General features: G+C 33.7%; 1 protein-coding gene across 3 annotated transcripts in view; it reads left to right on the top strand.

The window, feature by feature from the left end:
- The window catches only part of Nbea (neurobeachin), a 643202-nt gene that overhangs the window by 35866 nt on the left and 590215 nt on the right, over window positions 1-17121 (top strand). The gene's annotated exons all lie outside the window — the stretch shown is intronic.

Genomic DNA, 17121 nt, shown 5'->3' with positions numbered 1-17121 from the left:
CAAAAATATGCATTGGAGAAAAGAGCCTCTTCAAGATATGGTGCTGGGAAAACTGGATAGCTACCTGCAGAAGGTTGACACTAGGTCCCAATCTCTCACCTTGAACTAGTATCAATTTAAAGTGGATCAAAGATCTTAATGTAACATCCAAAATGGTGAAACTACCCCAGAGAAAATAGGGAATACACTGGATTACATAGGCATAGGTAATAACTTTATGACTAGAGCTCCAGTAGCTCAGCAATTAAGAGAAAGGATTTACAAGTGGGACTGCATGAAACTAAAAAGTTGCTGCCCAGCAAAGAAACAGTAACTAGAGTGAAGAGACAGCCTATAGATGGGGAGAAAAATCTTTGCCAGCTATACGTCTGACAAGGGATTAATAACCAGAATATACAGAGAGCTCAAAAAACTAACCTTTCAAAGAATCAGCAACCCACTGAATGAACTGAACAGACAATTCTCAAAAGAAGAAGTACAAATGACCAATAAATAATGAAAAAATGTTCATTGTCCTTGGCTATAAAAGAAATGCAAATCAAAATGGCATTGAGATTCTGACTCCAGTCTGAATGGTTAGACACAAACCAAAAATAAATGTTGGTGACGATGTGGAGAAAAAGGAATACGTCTACACTGTTGGTGAGAATGTAAATTATTGCAATTGCTGTGGAAATCAGTATGGACATTCCTTAAAAACAAAAATAGAGCTACCATACCCAAGGAATAGAGTTACCATACCCAGGATATGATAGAGCACTATTCACAATAGCCAAGCTTTGGAAACAGCCCAAATACCCCACAACTGGTGAATGGATTAAGAAAATATGCTATATATACACAGTGGAGTACTACTATTCAGCTATAAAGAAAGATGAAATTATGTTGTTTTGCAGGTAAATGAATGGAACTGGAGAACACGTTAAGTGAAGTAAGCCAGGCTCAAAAGGTCAAAGGTCGCATATGTGTCATATGTGGAAGCTAGACCTATAAGATAAATGTACACATAAATACATATATGATCTTCTACACACACACACACATACACACACACACACACACACACACATAGAGAGATGGAGGCAGATATAGACAAAAGAGGGAACAAATGAACATAATTGTATTAATGGGTCTGTCTGAGGGTACTACAGGAGGTGAAAGAATGTTAGAGTGAAAAATTTTGAAACATTGCGTCTATATCTGAGGCTAATATAACAATACATTGTAAGCAATTGAAAAATAGGGGAGCAGGACAATAGAGTAATGGGTGACAGTTATTCTGATCTAAGCATGATATATACATATCTGAAATGCCAAGGTGAAACTCCCTTGGACTATCAATATACACTTAAAAAAGTGAAAGACAGGAAGGTCAAACAGTCCTTTCTAGGGGTGGGTACCAATGGCAGGAGGGAGGGAATAAGAAAAGTGTGAAGGAGAGCGAATATGGTGGATAAATTTGGTACCCATGTATGAAGAATAGAAAATCTATTGAAATTGTTCTAAGAACTGGGGAAGGGAGGATGAGAGAGAACAATTGAGGAGGTGAATTGAACTAAGATATATTCTGCATACATATGTAAAAATTACAATGTGGCTCACACTTGTAATCCTAGTAATTTGAGAGGCAGAGATCAGGAGGATTGTTGTTTGAAGCTAGCCTAGGCAAATAGTTTGAGAGACACTATCTCAAAAAAAAAAAAACCCTTCACAAAAAAGGGCTGGTGGACTGGCTCAAGGTGTAGGCCCTGAGTTCAAAACCCAGTACCACAAAAAAAAGTTAAAATGAATCTTCCCTGTATAGCTATTATATGCTAATAAAAGGAAGTTACAAGGAGTTACCAAGAAGCTGATAGATAGAGAATCTGGTGGAGATGGAACAGTATTGCAAGACTGTAGGAAGGCCCAAGAAACTCAGCTGCATGTATGATGTTCCCATGCCCACCAGACCCTGCTCCATGTTAGCATTCAGAATGCTGCCAGAAGCTGGACCCCACTCTGTCCAACCATTGGACTTAAGCAGTGGTTATACCACCTAGACTCTGCCATTACTTCCTTTTGGCTTCATCTTCCACTAGTCTTTTGTTTTTTAATTGCTGCAGTGTTACAAAGCAGCCAAGGGTATAATTCAAAGAGACTGAAGTGAATGATGATGCAAATTGAGTGGGACATTCAAGTGGGTTCCACTTGAATGGGTCTTCAAGTGGAGACCTGTGCACTTGATATGCTCTGAGAAGGAACTAAGAATAAATGCAGACTTAATTCTTCATTTCTTCCTGCTCCATCTCCTAATGCAGACCGTGTTTCATTTAAATGATCCTTGGGCGAGGGAGGTCACAGGGCTGCTGACAGAGATATGGGATCCTTTTTAATTGGCAAAATGCTAATTGTTTTTGGAAACTGAATTCTAATCTTCCCTAGAAAAATTTGTGCTGTATTACCTAAATAATTTATGGGTTACAGACTTGATACCTTCAAATTTATCATGGTTTCTTTTTTTTCCTAATCATTTTTAGGAGAAACTAAGCAAAGTTATTCTTTGTATTTTTACAAACCTTCTCCCAACCAAAGATTATTGAAGCTGTTTTCCAAAAATCTTTTTAACTTTTAAGATTCTCATTTTGTGGAAGAATATTATAAAGCCAGTGTATTAAAATTTGCATCAATTATTGTAATATCTGACAATATATTTATCTGCAAGTATCTTGTTTAGTCATGTACTGCATAGTGACCAGAATGGTCATTGATAGGCCATGTATATGGCAATGGTCCCATAAGATTATAATGGAGCTGAAAAGTATCTTTTGTCTAGTGATGCTGTAATCTTTGCAAGTGTAGCACAATACATTTTGCACGTGTTTTTGTTAGTATGGTTGTAAATAAACCTGCCACCAGTAATGTAAAAACAGTGATGTCAGTTATGTGCAGTACATGATACTTGATAATAAATGACAATGTCAGTGGTTTATCTACTTACTATATTTTTCATCTTTATTGTAGGTTGTACTTCTACTTATAAAAAAAAGGTTAATATAAACAATATACTGTTAATTAAAAAATATTAGCATATATTAATTGTACAAAGTGAGGTGTTTCATTGTGATATTTCCACACATACATATAATGTACTTTGATTATATTAACCCCTTCTATTACTTTTTCTTAACCCCCTAACCCTCCCTTGTTTTTAAAGTTTCTTACAAATCTTTGCTGTGTTATGCCTGCAACAGCTCGGTACATCCCATGTTTAATGTATCTCTTTGTTATATCAAGAAGCCATGTGGAATGATTGACCTATACTATCGAGGCTTGTATTTGCACAATGATTACATTGCCTAAGAATGACATCACCAAATGATGATGTTCCCAGAATGTGTCCCCATCTTTAAGCAATGCATGGCTGTACTCACTAAACTTACTAGAAATATTTTCTAGTATCCTATATATTTTTGTATTTTCCTTTTGCTTATTGTCAATTTTTTCAAGTGACCTTATTGTAATGAAACAATGGGATTCATCATGGTACCTTTTACAGAGTGGCATTTGTCACTCATGGCATCATGCTATTGAGATATTATTGGGTGGAGACCTGATAAAGTCATGTAATTAACTTTCTGCATGTCTCCTGTCTTATTTATAGTCATGTTTATTATCTTATCATAGAAATAGAAAAACATTACAAATGCTTATTCTGACAAAAAACTAGAATAAGAATTAATCTTTCATTTGTTCTTCAATAAATCTTTTATAAGAATAATGTTTAAAGATATTTAGCATTATTTAAACCTTCATATGTTTTTCTTTTCTCACTGACTCAGTGGCAAAGCTTTGTGTGGAGTAGGTATTGGTACTACTTTGGTATTTTAGTAATTTTAAATTTGATGCTTTTATAATAAAATACTCAATATTAGTTGAGTTTTATTAATAAGCTCAATATTGTAAATATGTATATGTTCTCACTTCTGTACCAATTCTATGTCATTCACAAGCATATCCCAAGATACAAACATCTGTACTAATTTCCTCTTGTAAACTTGGATGTAGATCAGTGATTCAGCATTGTCACCATTTATTGATTGCTTTATTAGGTTTTGAGTACTATGGTGGATTAAAGCAATATAATAATAAGATGGATTAACACTAATCACAGTTATCTAGTTGGAGACAGATAATGAAACAGTAAAAATTGTGAGTGATAAGTGTTTTTATAAAGATGTATGCAGTGTGTAAGTGCTTAGGGAAATTGAGGATGTGGTTTAAAGAATGTTTTCCTGGTGGCAATAACTCCTGAGCTGAATCCTGAAAGATGAGGAGCTGTCAGCTAGATCAAGGGGATTGAAAAGGGCATTTCAAGTATGTCTAGAGACAGAAAACTTGGGCTTTTCTTTTTCTGCCTTGTTTCTCCATGTTTGGTTCCTTTGTATCATTACCATTTATCTCCAGTACTCTTTTTACCCCCTTATCTTGAATATAAGTGTTTTTCATTCTTTTAAGTCATCTGTACCTCACCATCATCAAAGAGCTTGATATCTATAGGTACTTTACTTGCAGACCACTTTTTTAAAACCACTGCCTTTGAACATTGTCTTATCATTTTCAAATCTGTTCTATACCTTCTTTACCATGCTTGGTCCTATATTTATTGCCATTGCCAACCAACCTATGAAATATCCCTGAAGTCCTTTTGATTCCTGGTTTACAATATTAACTTATAATTTATCTGTCCTCTCATGAGATGTCTTTCATCTCACAGGTAATTGTCCCCTCCAGAGCCAAGTCTGTTAGTTCTTTCTTATTCCAGCAACTTGAATTTTCCTGCCACTTTACCTGTCTATATTCAGGTAGACATTGAACCTTGGAATTACCAGACCACTTTCATACCCTGTGATGCTATAAATGCCTGTAATGCTGTTGCTATATCACCATATGTTTCCATGACCAACCCCAGCAGTCTGACTTTTGCCACCATTTAGACATTTGGTTTCTTAAGTCTCTTCAGCTCTGATGTCTAGCAAGTTTAAGCACTATTGGATATTATTTCAGTTATGCACATATGTGAGATTCTTTAACATTTGACCATGACATTCTTTTTTCATAATGCCATAGAAGCACACATGTAAGTGTGCCTTGCAATGATGGGGTAATAAAGTTATATAATCATCTTGATTGATTCATTATAGACTCCTGTTCTTCAGTATGGATTCTTACTGTCTCTAAGTAATTTTGTTTTTTTTGTGGTACTAGAGTTTGAATCTAGGGCTTTGCACTCTCTAAGCAGGCACCTATGATGTTTACCATTTGTAGATATGTCTGTATCTATCCTCTTTCTGTCTATACACATTTATTTGTATTTAAAATACCAACACATTATCTGTAGCAACATTGGACTCCAGAAAACAGTACAGTAATGTCTTTAAAGGGCTGGGGAGGGGGGAAGTAATGTTTAATCTAGTAATATCCTGTTCTGACAGATTAACTGTTTGGAATAAGGTAGGATAAAGACAATTCAGGTTTATAGGAACTCAGAAAGTATACTGTCCATAGGTCATTGCTGAGCAAATTACTAATGGATGTACTCTACCAAGAAGATCAGTGAACCAAGATAACATAATGAACTTCAGAATGTAATGATGTGCAAAGGAAGCAGTGAAACATGCTGTTAAGTTCAAGTATAAGTAAAAATTTTATGTGGGAGATGGAGAGGAAGTATAAAGGACAGCAAAACAGTAAGCTGAGTTCTAGTCTTTTTTGGAGGAAGATAGATCTACTTGGTCATAATAGAGTTGGTTAGGAAGAAATAAATTTATGTTTAAACTGCTAATAATAATAATACTTACAATTTAGTAAGCCTTTACTATGTGCTTTACTTTTACTATGTGTTTACTGTGTAAATATTTTACCTCAATTATGGGATACATATACAAACATGCACATACATATATGTATATACTTACATATTTTAAAACTACAAATGTAGAGATACCCACCAGACATTTAATAGATGTATCCTTTAGGAAATGGAGGGAAAAGGAATGAGATGGAAAAGTGTGAAAGTCAAAAGAGAATTTTAACTATATCTTTGTAGGTACTTTTAAAGAAAAAATGCTTTTGAGCATTACTTATGTAGTCTTTGTGGGTTAAGAAAAATTCTAAACAATAAACCTGTGTTAGTTTGCTTTTTATTGCTGTGACAAAATGCTTGTGATAAACAACGTAAGTGTGGGAAGATTTATTTTGGCTCATGGTTTGGAGGTTTTGGTCTATAGTCATACTTTTAGACCTGTGGTAATACAGAAGCATCATTACAGAAAGGGATGGCAGAGGAAGATTGTTCACCCCATGACAGCCAAGAAGCAGAGAGTTAGAGAGGAAGAGGACAGGGACAAGATTAACCCTTCAAAGGCACACTCCAGTGACCCACTTCCTTCAGTCAGGCCACATTTTCCACCACTTCCCAATAGTACAATTATGAATCCATCAATGGACTTACCCATTGATGAGGTCAGTGCCCTTATGATCCAATCACTTCCCAAGAGCCCCACCTCTGAATGTTGAGTTGTGGACCAAGCCTTCAACATGAGCTTTTTTTGGGGGACAGTTCAAATCCAAACCACAATAATACTGAAGTATCAATAGTTAAAGTCTGTCATTTAAAAACAAAAAAGCTACCATTTAGAAAATTTAAGATAGTGATTTAAACTGTCATTTTACAAATTATAAATGATTCTTTTAAGCTTTTTTGTGTTTTTTTTTATAGTAAAAGTAATAGTAAAGTTTATTATGGAAGGAATTTAGTGCAACAGGATAAAAGTTGGGACAAAAGGAGAAACATTTCTTCCTCCCCATGCAGGAAATGGGAATAGAGACTCAAAATGGTAACTTTTGAATTAAAAAATAAAAATGAAGCCTTGACAGACACTTGCTTAGATGGCAGCAGTTGTGCATGTATTGAAATCTTTTCCAGCTTCTCATAGAAACAGAGCAGACACTGTGACTAATGGAAGAAGAATACTAACAACTTTTTTGGAGGGGAGGATGGGAACTAAAGTTTGAATTCAGGACTTCATACTTGCTAAGGAAACACTACCACTTCCAACCCTAGCAACATTTTGAATGAATATGATGACAGTATATCTCACGTATAGATGAATATGAGCAGGTTGGGTCAAACAATCGACAACAGCAAGAATTACGGGGTAATAGCCAATAACTAGGAATAATTGAAGGGAAAAGAGACTTTGGGTTGTCAAAGATCTAAGGAACTCAGGAATCAGCAGCAAGTATTCACCTCCAAGGAATGGTATCCTTTGAATGAAGACTGAGAGATCCAATCTGAGAACAACAGTTGGAATTTTGAGGGAGTTTACTGATTACATAGAGTTCCTAGTGAAGCTAGGAACTCTATATTGTCCCTATCTCCCTCCTCATAATTAAGAAGAAATCATGTCACTTAAACATGTGTATTAGAAAATAATTGCTCCAAGTCCTCATCAACATACTGCAAGACATAGATAAAGAAGACACTAGAAATAAATAGTTAAAATTAAAGCTTAATATCTACCCAGAAATTATAGGGTAAGATGAAAAGCATTAAGCTCTGGAGAACACCGAATATGAAGTAGAAAAGCTTATAAATGAGGTGGCTAGGCAACAAGAACATGAAAAGCTATCTGGTAGAATTTTAGAAAGAATGAAAAAATAAAAAAATAAGATAACTAGATGCCATAAAAGAGAGAAAACACCACAGAAAATACAGTAAGAAAATCATGGAATGAAAATGGGGAAAATAGTCAAAATGTAAAAAAGATTCTAGAGAAAGTACAGAAATAAGCAAAGAAGGAAATAAGGATAATCATTTCAGAGGAAGAAAAATTAAAGGAATAAACAACAGATTTTAAAACTGTAAGGAACTGTTACCATAGTAATAGTTTGAATCTATGTCCTGAAAGAGTTATACTCGTTTTAGTTCAACTACTAGATTTTAAATCAAAGCTAAGACATTGGGCATCCATATAAAACAACAAGTCTTTTCCAAGTGTAGAAAATAAGATTGATGTATATATTTAAAGTTTTTATTAGCATAATTAGTTGTACAAAGAGGTTTCATTGTGATATTTACATGCATACATATAATGTACTTTGATCAGACTCACTCCCATATATGAGGAGGTCAGCTGTCAGAGGACATCTCTGTATGTCTAAGCTTCATGTGCTTTGAAATTAAGAGTTTTAAAAATACATTTAGATATACTTGTTACTTTAAAAACAATTTCTTCAAATATTTTGTGTTTGTATTAAACATTTCCCAGATATGCCAAAAAGAAAAAAAATTACTCTCATCTATAGTATTCTTTCTTAGCCCGCTCATTTTTCCTTCCTCATTTTTAAGTTTTCAGTGGGTTTCATTATGTTATTTTCATTCATCTCTTTCGCTGTCTCTCTCTCTCTACACCACACCCACACCCACACCCACACCCACACCCACAAATAATGTACTATTATCATATTTGCCTCCATCACCTTTCTTATTCATTAGGGTGAAATGAATCTCAGTGCTTTTTTTTTTCTTTTCTTTTTTTTGGTGGTACTAGGGTTTAAATTCAGGGCTTCATGCTTGTTAGCCAGTAGCCAATTGCTCTATCACTTGAACTGCTCTTCTGGCCCTTTTTTGTGTTGGGTATTTTCAAGATAGGGTCTCACTCTTCCAACCATAATCATTTATTTTTTTGCAGTGGGTATTTTCCTCAAGGGAAAATTAACCCCAATTCTGGGCTTACCTCTTTGGGATTCCTTCTTCTTTGGATCTGGCCTTGCAATTCTTCATGGTCTTGATAGCTCTGTAATGTTTTCATATATTGGTTGTGTTATTTTCTCCATCTTTTCTAATTTCCGGTGGGAGCAGATTGGAAATGGACTCTGCAGATATTCAATGAATGAACTTATTTATTCACACATTACTTTTTGAAGGGCCATGAGGGGGTAGGTACTAGAGATAAAACATCCTACAAAGCAGACACTGAGGCTACATTTTAGGTACAGGTGGTATGAAATAATCATACGTCTAAAATACATATTATATCAAATGTGAAAAGTTCTATGGGGAGTATAATGCAGGAATCAATAGTATATAGTTGGGATTAAGGGTCAAAAAATTCAATTAGGTGGTCTAAGAGTGAATATGGATAGAGAAGCAATACAAGTGCTGGGAGCAGGGGCAATTGAAATATTGTAAGTCCAGCAGGAGAAGGAAGATTGAATTAAAAAAAGTAGAGAAATGGGTTAGTAGCTTATTGGGGAATGGAGTATTTTTCTTTTTTTTTTTTTTTTTTTGCTTGAACTGGAGTTTGAATTCAGAGTTTACAAAGATGGAGCTCTCTATTGCTTGAGTCACACCTTCAGTCCATTTTTCTCTGGTTACTTTTGGAGATGGGTGTCTCACAAACTATGTGACCAAGCTGGCCTCGAACCATGATCCTCTAGAGTGGCTAGGATTAACTTGAGCCACTGGCACACTGCATGAGTTGATAATTTTTTAAAGATGAGTAGATTTTAGTATGCTTTCATGGTGATAGGAATTACTTAGCCACTGATAATGAAGGGTTGAAGCAGAAGGATAGGACTGATAGTTCATCCTTAAGAGAAGGGAAGGCAGATTATGTGTGTAAACCTACAGGATTAATAGCATGAAACATGTCAAAGTTACCTTTTAATTGCTTCTTTGTTGTTACTGCAGAAGTAATCTAGTCATTACTACAGTCAGGATGGGGGAGTAGGTCTTGGAAGTTTGTGGGAAGAAGGCTATAAAATAGTGATGTGGAAAAGTAGACTGAGGAGATAATAGTATATAGTGGGGCACTGAGACAAATTCATCTTTTCATTTATAAATTAAGGATTAATTAGATCTATCTCGAAATTTGTTACTTTATATGAATAAGTAATTGACTACTACTTTATGACTATTGCTTAAATTGTTGCTGTTATTTGCTGTGATTTAATTTCCAAAGAGTAAAACAAGTATTAAATTGAATTATTTATAAATATATTACATTAGCTAACATAAATCACATTAAAATGCAAATTTTATGGTTAGCAAAAATTTTTTGGTATTGATTTCAATACATAGTTTGAAGTTACAGTTCAAGGAGAACAAGTAATGTTCATAGTAGGGAATTCACATTTGAACTACTTTTAGAAATTCCTAAATTTATTATGAAAGCTGAGCTGAGTTTATATATTAATTTCAGAGATCACTCCAGTACTTCCAAAGAAAAGGAATTTCAGAGATTATTACTTATAGGCTACTTGATGTTTTACTTAGACCTAATCCTTCACAGTTATGCTGTTACAGTTACAAAATGAAGGAAATTATTAATTTATACCTGTAAATAAAATGCTTTATGTGTATATGTGTTTCATGAAAAGCAAAACCAAAACTATGTATTTTTTTACTTTCATAATAATTTTGGCAATATTGATTTTTAAAATGATACTGCTCTGATATTTAGTAATATGAGTCAGTTGCCAGTTAGATCTGTTGAACAACATAGTGCTAATGAAGTTAAAAGTCATAGGTATTGATTCCTATGCTCACCCGGTTTCCCTTCTTAATTTATTCTGGGTTTAGATATTTTTTTCTTACTGTTTTTGTTTTATTTTTCACCCATAATGTAGACTTTGTTGTTTCGTCATGAAAGAAAGTTGTAAAGAAATGTGTGGAAAGGTGAGCCATATTAAATCTTGAGTGAATTAAGAAAGTTGCTCTACTGAGGATATTTAGTTTATCTCTAAATTTGTATTTAGATACTTTTGCAACTGTTTTATTACAGTAGTATATTGTAATTAATGATTTTTTTTCCCTGAGCCCCAAAAATTCCAGGATAATTTAATCAGGTAAGGTATTTAGGCTTGCAGAGCTGATTCTCTACACAGTCAGTGAATTCTTCATTAAATACAGGAGGCACTTCAATCTAAGAACAGAAGTGTGAAGAATAGGTTTTCTCAGTTTTTATTTATAAAGGTCTTTGTTTTTGCTTTTATTCATGAAATGAATTAGGATTTTCACTGTGAGGCTATGAGTTAGAATTTAAAAGGATTAGTTATTTGGCAATTAACATTTTTCATTTTTACTTTATACATTTTTACTTCATTTTACTTGAGTTGGCTACAAGTATCTGAGAACTTATTTGCTGTTATATTCAATTGTTACTACAGCTGGTTGTTATACCTGTTGTTATCAGTTAAAACACTTATAAAAGTGATTATACTGCTTTTGTAAGCTGCCTGTTGTTTTAAGACATATTTTAAAGATACGTTTTGAAGTAGGTTTATTGTATGATCATTGCTCCCTTTGTTTTCTTTCCCTTCCCTAGAGTTTTTATAGACTGTACTTGTAGCAGCATTTGTTATACACTTGGGTATAGTTATTTCTATACTGAAGAAAGATTGTCAGCAGAAATTACTTGTAGAGAGGATTAGTGTAAAGCAAACAGGAAACACACAAGAAATTTTGTACTTTGCTTGCCTTTATTTTTGATGATCATTAACTTTTATTATGTTCATGCTCAAATTATGAGGTATTTTCTTTCTATTAAATAATGATCTAGAAGTCATTTATGATGCATGCAAATGGTTAATGTCAGACCTTGAAGGTCTGCCACTCGCTTCAGGATCATTGGCAGGTTATTTTACTATGTTAACCTCAATTTCCTCGGGTGCAATACTTATCACTCAAGAGTTATGAGAACTAAAGGTTATATGCACAAATTAGCATATAATATGTTCACAAAATGGTAATTCTTAATTATCCTAGGTTGCCACTTACATTTTTTTCTTTGTAGAATTGCATAAGTTACAGCTTATTTTGAAGATCCTGTCAATCAGAAATTAATAATGGAAGAGCTTTATAATTTATATTGTACTTCTAAAAGTAATTTGAATTTGCTTATAGTAAGGATATCTGTAGACTAAGAGAAGAAAAGCAAAAAACATTGTTGGAAAATAGAAACAGAAAATGGAAATTAAGAAAAGTAGTTATCAAATTTTGATCATTAAATTAATTTTAATTTCCTAGTAGTCAAAGGCAAAAATTGTAATGGTTTATGCTATTTTGAGTGTCTAATAAAAGAAAGCATACTAGTTTGTTGGCATATATTTCTTCCCAAATTTTATAGTAAAGAGAAATTATTTCTTTACAAAGGGACACTGTCAGTGTAATAGATGATGCAAGTCATTCATAATTTAGATGTCTAAAGAGTAGGTACCATATTCTTAAATTGCTTCAGTTTTAAGTATGGTTCATTTCATCTTCTGTTTTGTGTAATAAGTTACATTAATGTAATGTGTAATAGCATTATTATAGTTTACACAAAAGTTTTGCGAGATCAGAGAAATTGATACTCTTCATTTTGAAAAGAAATACTACAGAGGCCTTACTTAGGAGGTAAAATTTAAGCTGACTCTTGAAGAATTACTAAGGTTTTGAGAGACAGTCAAAAGTATACGGGCCTGTGTTTTTGAGTGTATCCGTAAATACATTTGCCAGTGCAGAAGGAAAATCATGAATAAAAGCAAGAAAATGTTGAGAGATATAGTGGTCACATCACAGATCATAGCAGGAGTGAATTTAGGAAGATTGGACAAGGTTAGCGTTTATAGAACCATGAATGAATGCTATTATGGCATTTGTTCATTCTTTGGAAAAAATCACAAATTTTTTTTTTTTTGTAAACCTAGGACATCTGTGTTTTGGTAAAAGAGTTATAGTGGGAGAGGAATTGATGGATTGTATAAAATATTTGGGCTACTATAGTGGCTCAAGTGATATAGCGCCTGCCTTCCAAGCTGAGGCCCTTAATTCAAAACCCAGACCTGCCAAAAACAAATATTTATCTAATTCTTAGGTAAAATAATCTCTGATCAGCTTATTTTAATATGGTTTTTAAAATTTTCTTCACCATCCTCGCTTTTTACAGACTTGTTTTTCATTATGATGAGTTAGGTTACTGTAATAAATAACTTACTAGTACTTCTGTTCTCATCTGTTTCACTGTTGATTTAAAAATTAAAGAAATTGACTTTCTAATTTTTTTGTGTGTGTGTGTGTGGTGATACTGAGGTTTGAACTCAGGGGCCTTATATTTGCTTGAGGCACTCTGCCAGCCCTAATCTTACTTTTTAAGTGAACACATTGTTTTGCATTTTCATTTGTTTTTTGAGCCCTTTTGTAGTCTCATTTTGTTTCTCTGCTTTCTGTTTTCCATGTGTTCTGTACTTTGTTTATTTGGACTTTTCACTGTCCTTCATGCCTGATATCTCTTTTATTCTACTAAAGGGTACTTTGTATTTCTAGGTGAATGGTAACATCTTACCCAGCCTTCCAATTTCAGTGAAGATCTCACCTTTCTTACAAGATGTGTTAGATTAGACTGTCCTTTTATTGTTCTTTTCTATTTCTTAACTGTTGGATAATGCCATTTGTTTAGCAATGGCTCTTATTAATAATTGTTTTATATAGTCTTTCCTTTGGACACCTAGATAATTAGCTTCTAAAACAGCATGATAATAGAAATATAAGGTGAGCCAGAAATAATTTTAAGTATTCTACTAGCCACATTAAAAAAGTAAAAGGGAAAGATGAAATTAATTTTACTATATTTTATTAAACTTAGTATATCTGTTAGTTTGGGGCCTACTGATTCTTTGATAGTTATCTTAAATGCCAAGATAGAGAAGTATTCTGTAATTACTAATATAATTGCACTCATCCTCTTGTCCTCACCATCACTCTTTTAAAAAAAATTAAACATTTTTATTAGTGTGTATTAGTTGTACCAGGAGGGTTGCATTGTGACATTTTCATATATGCTTACTATGTACCTTGATTAGACTCACCCCCCATCATTCCCTCTCATTCCCTTCCCCCCTTCTTAAAATAATTACAACCTGAATTGTTTTATTTTGTATACAAGTATATAAAGTACATTGACTATATTCACTCTACTTCACTCTCTATTGTTTACCCTCCCACTAGTATCCACCCCAAACAGGACCTGTTTTGCATTCTTGTCCTTCATTTTTAAAAGCGTATACTGATTGTTCGAAAGGGGTTTCACTGTGGTATTTCACACATGCATATATTGTATTTCAATTGGATTAACCCCCTTTCTCTTTCCCTATCTCCCACCAGTTTTCAGTGAGTTCAGTTATATCGTCTTCATACATATGATGTATATTGATATTATTCATGTTGTCATTTTTTCCTCTCTCCCCTCCCCCAATCCCTTCAAACAGTCCAACTATTACAAATGTGTTTATATATACATATGTAAATATATACATATTTATACAGTCATGTATGTATTTATGTATATGTTTATCTTTTTGTTTAGCATCCACACATTAATGAAAACATGTGACCTTTGTCCTTCTGAACCTTGTTTACTTCACTTACCACAATGGTCTCCAGTTCTATCCATTTACCTGTATACAACATAATTTCATTCTTCTTTATAGCAAAGTAATACTTATCTGTGTATATATGCTACATTTTCCCAGTCTGTTCATCAGTTGTAGGGCATCTGGGTTGTTTCCATAGTTTGGCTATTGTGAATAGTGATGCAGTAAACATGAGTGTGTAAGTGTTTCCAGTGTACTTTTCTCCTGGATCTTTTAGTATCCTTTTTTTGTTCTGTAATCTTGGTCTTTTAGTTATGATGTGATGTGGAGTTGTTCTTTTCTGGTCATGTCTACTTAGAATTTGAAATGCCTCCTTTACATGGATGTATAGTAGGTTTGATATTTTGATTGTGTTCCAGAGTTCTTGTATGTTATACTTGTAAGTATTCATTTTTTTCTTTGTTATTATCTGAGTACAATATTTCCTCAATCTTGTCCTGCATCTCTGATAGCTTTTCTTCTATTTCATCTTGTCTGCTGATAATGCTATCCACAGTGGTTTTAATTTAATTTATTGAGGTTTTCATTTCTAACATTTCTATGTGATTTTTCCTCCCTAATTTACATTTCCTTGCTGAATTTCTCATCCCTGTTGCTGACTTTCTTGTCTAGCTCTTGAATTGGTTTCCTAACTTCATTTATCTGTTTGTGTTTGAGATCACAGTAGGCCTCAGAATTCTCTGACATTTCAGTCAATTCATTATCTTTTGGATTTAGTTATTGAGTTGTGAAATTTTGGAGGGGTGGCAGTGCCTTTCCTTTTCATACTTAAATTTCTATGCTGTGATTTCTACATCTGTTGGGATATGTTTCTCTGTTACTTCCTTGTATCTGTGGGAGAACATATTATAGTATTGAGGTCAACAACTCAACAATAAATCAAATATTTGATTAAATAAGAAAAAATTGAATCCCTTATCTGCCTCCCCAATAAGGTTATGTAGGAACAAAACTCTGGTTCCTTAGCGGTGGTTGAACGTATAAGAATCAGAAATTGAGTAATATAAGGAATGGGGGTGGGAAGTAGGGAGAATATCATTGAAATTTTTTAATGGTAGTATGGCTGTTTTCACTATATTACTTCTGCTAATCTATGAACATGAGTGGTCTCTTCAGCTCCTAGAGTATTCGATAATTTTGTTCTTTTGTGTTTTATAGTTTTTGTGGTAGCAGTCTTTAACATCTTTGGAGTTAGACCTAGCTGGGTTTTGGTTTTTTTTTTTTTTTTTGAGACTTTTATGAATAGGATTGTTTCCTGATTCATTTTTCAGTGAGTTTGTTATTGGTGCATAGAGAAGCTACTGATTTTTGTAGTTGACTTTGTATTTACTGGTACTTTGCTGAAAACACTTATCAGATCTGAGTCTCATGGATGGCTTTTAGAGTCTTTTGAGAATAAGATTATATCATTGGTAAATGGGGATAGTTTGATTTCTTCCTATCCTGTTTGCACCCCTTTTATTTATTTCTTTTACCTTACTTCTCTGGCTAATATGTCAAGCACTATACTGACTAAGAATGGTGAGAGTGGCAACCTTGTCTCATTCCTGATTTTAGAGGAAATTTATTCTTTCTCAAGCTCTTGTATTTGTTACTGTCTTTTTTTCTTCATCTTTATATTCCTTTAAGTGTGCTTAGCATTGCTGGCTTAGTGGTCAGAAATTGCATTTGTTTGTGCTTATCTTGGAAGGTTTTTATTTCTCCATCAATTTTAAAGGAAAACTTTGCTGGGTATAGTAATCTTGCTTGGCAATTATTTACTCTCAGGGCTTGAAATGCACCATTCTGTGTTTTCCCTACTTCTAGGACTTCTGCTGAGAAGTCTAATGAAATTCTGATGAGTTTGCCTTTCTAAGAAGCTTGACACTCTTCTCTTACAACTTTCAATATTCTTTCTTTGTTCTGTAATCTTGCATTGCTGTCAACTGGAGAGGTTCTTTTTTGATCATACCTATTTGGGATTACAAATATCTCCTGTACTTGTATGTCTGTATCTTTCCCTAGATTTGGGAAATTTTCTGCTGTAATTTCGTTGAATATATTTCTTTAATTTCTGTCTCATCCCCTTCTTTTACCTCATAGACCAATCTTAGGTTTGGGCTCTTAATCATGTTCCAGAGTTCTTGAAAGTTGTGGTTATAATTGCTTATTATTGTTTTATTTATTGCTATCTTAATTCCTCAACCTTGTGTTTAATCCCTAATATTCTTTCTTCTTCATGATCTAGAATATTGATGATACTTTCCATTAAGTTTTAAAATTTTATTTATTGAGCTTTTCATTTCCAGGATTTTCCTTCAGTTTTTTTTTAAGTCTTCATCTCTGCTAAGATTCTCATCCATGTTAGTGACTTTCTTGTCCAAGTTTTAAATTGACTTCCTTACTCCATTCATCTGTTTATTTCAGTCCTCTTTGAGATTACTGACCAGTTTTAAAACTAGACTTTTGGGGCTGGTTGGGTGGCTCAAGTGGTAGAGCACCTGCCTAGCAAGCATGAGGCCCTGACTTCAAACTCTAGGACTGTCAAACAATAATGATAATAATAATAAAACTAGACTTTTGAATTGTTTTCTAGTGTGTCAACTATTTCAATATTTGAGATCAGTTTTTTGCTGTGTTATTGACTTATGGAGGAAACATACTGCTTTCCTTTGTCATAACTTCTTG

This window comes from Castor canadensis, chromosome 10, assembly GCF_047511655.1.
Source record: "Castor canadensis chromosome 10, mCasCan1.hap1v2, whole genome shotgun sequence".
Lineage (NCBI taxonomy): Eukaryota > Metazoa > Chordata > Mammalia > Rodentia > Castoridae > Castor > Castor canadensis.
Note: the sequence above shows the minus strand (reverse complement) of the source record. Positions and strands in the feature narration are given on the sequence as shown.